The sequence below is a fragment of the Anomaloglossus baeobatrachus genome, unplaced genomic scaffold (genome assembly GCF_048569485.1).
Source record: "Anomaloglossus baeobatrachus isolate aAnoBae1 unplaced genomic scaffold, aAnoBae1.hap1 Scaffold_137, whole genome shotgun sequence".
Lineage (NCBI taxonomy): Eukaryota > Metazoa > Chordata > Amphibia > Anura > Aromobatidae > Anomaloglossus > Anomaloglossus baeobatrachus.
In genome coordinates, this window is record NW_027441907.1 from 402,954 (window position 1) to 405,311 (window position 2,358).

General features: G+C 43.6%; 1 pseudogene; it reads right to left on the reverse strand.

Annotated features, from left to right (window-relative positions):
* Positions 1 to 1,864: 1,864 nt before the first annotated feature.
* LOC142260595 (U2 spliceosomal RNA) lies at positions 1,865 to 2,070 on the reverse strand (annotated as a pseudogene).
* Positions 2,071 to 2,358: the final 288 nt, after the last annotated feature.

The window sequence follows — 2,358 nt, forward strand, 5'->3', positions numbered from 1 at the left end:
GAAAGGGGAGAAAAAACTGTTAGACAAGGTAATCAGACATAATGTAACCAGTTGATCAGACATGACAAACATGACAAATAAAAAACAAGGAAGAATGGAACTCCATACATAGTGGAACCATATATAGTGTGAACACGAAAAAGAACCGGGCGTTAGAAAAAATGTGCACGGCCCAATGAATCAAGTCGGTTCTTCATATTCATGGTTTAAGCCCTTGGGTTCCAACGTGCCCAGAGTATATATCCAGAAAGATTCCCTTTCTTTGAGCTTCCTAATTCTATTGCCTCCTCTGCGTATGGCTGGGACATGTTCGATGACTTGGAATCTTAATTGGGCCACTGTGTGATTATGCGTCACAAAATGGTGTGGGACTGGTAATAGAATCTGCTTACAATGTATTGTTGACTTGTGCTTAGCACAAAAAAAGGGAATCTTTCTGGATATGTACTCTGGACACATTAAAACCCAAGGGCTTAAACCGTGAATATGAAGTACAGACTTGATTCATTGGGCCGTGCACCATGTCACCATGTGTGCAATTGCATTGTCCAATGGCTCACAATGGTTATGCGTTTTCATTGGATGGATAATCGAAGCCATGTTTTTTTCCTTTCTCTTGGGTTTGTTGTGTGAGTAGCCTATAGGATTAAGTTAGTTACCGCAGGCAGTGGATTTAGCTTCCTGTCTTTGGTCCAGTGGTAGATTGATTGTTTGGTCTATGAGCTGTTATGGGTTTTAATCCAGGTGAATGCCCATGGGCTGCCTATAACTGTGTGAAATATGTAGTTTTACTGGGCTGGGATGAGAGAATCCATCGAAGCATGGTGTAGGGATTGTGGTTCCTGTGTGCTAAGAAGAAAGGCTAGCACCAGCCAGAAAGCCCCATTACAGCCAATAATCAACCGCTAGCCGCTGGAACTCGTTGCTCTAGATCATGTCAAACTCTCACCAAGCAGGAATAGATACATTAGCCCACCATCCCACCCAAAGAGCAACTTCTGCTGCGCAGCTGGCTTTCTAGGCAGCAGCGCTATTGTGATGTCAGCGGGGGACATTGTGACAAGCCAGTGTTCCGTCACTTCATGTTGTGCACTGTTCAAACGGAAAATACATCAACAGGCAGACTACAGAAAAGCTTACTGACAAAGGATAGAGAGGGGCTTTCTCAGAGGGCTTTTTACAGTTTGTCTATTCCCAATTAGCCGTTTAAGTATGCTTAATGAAAGTACTAATTCTTTCATAGGCCGCCCATTCTTAGTATTTGACGTTCCTTATATTGCGGTATCAGGCTTCGCAGCAGGTTGCAAAACATTCATCACCCATGACTGTCCCCAATTGGGCTCAGAAGCTAAATGTCTATCATGACCTCTCTTTTTGAAAGTCCAAGAGCAAGCAAACTCTTCCTCCAGGAGAGGGAGCCAACAGATCACTAAAGACATCATCATTGCTCAAAGAAAACACCGAAAAACAATGGAAGCTTTAATTGGAGTGGAATCTGATAGACAGCACCTGATGCCAAGTCTGCATCTTCTAACACCTGCAGTCACTGCAGCAGCTGAATCCAATGTGTCCAAAAGGGATCTATTCTATTCAATTGCAAATGATCTAGATAAGACTGAGAATAAGATACTGCACGGGACATAGCAGAGTTGGTCAAGTTGAGTGGAGATGAGTTTGCTATTTGGCACAGCTTTTGCATCAATAAAGCAAGTAAAAGGTGTGAAAGATAAAAAAAAAGGGTGAAAGTGTGAAAAGTGAATTGGCCAAATTGAGGTGCATATAAAGTTTTTGCTTTCTTTCAATTCACTAATGAGGCTCATTTGAATCAGGTGAATTGAGTTCTGCTTTTGGAAACTCGGTTAAGAAGGGGTGCACCGGTCCTGGAGGTACTGCAATACCAGGTCAATGCGTGGAGTGGACAGAGCAAGATTTTTTCCATCTCCTTGTTCTAAAAATCCATTTAATATATGGTCCCTAGAGAGGGGACGTATCAGATATTAAACTGATAAGAACAGATTTAATTTTTTTTTTTTCTGTTTATCAGTAGGACTTCAAAATAACAAAGGTGATCGCCTCCCGTTGCCTGGGAACCGTCCAGGCACAAGAGGGCTATGTGTCACCAGAAGGCGCACACACTCCCTCAAGGCCGGCAGACGTGCAATCCCAGGCACCTTCCAGTACCGACCAAGGTAGCGTCCTCCGAAACTACACTTGATCTTAGCCAAAAGGCTGAGAAGCTATAACCCGAATTGGTTACGGCCTTGAGTGGCACCCTGGCCTATACCGGACACATCTTAGGGAGAGGGAGACAAACCCACGCCTACAGAAGACATTTTGTCACCCAAGCCAAACCCTTGA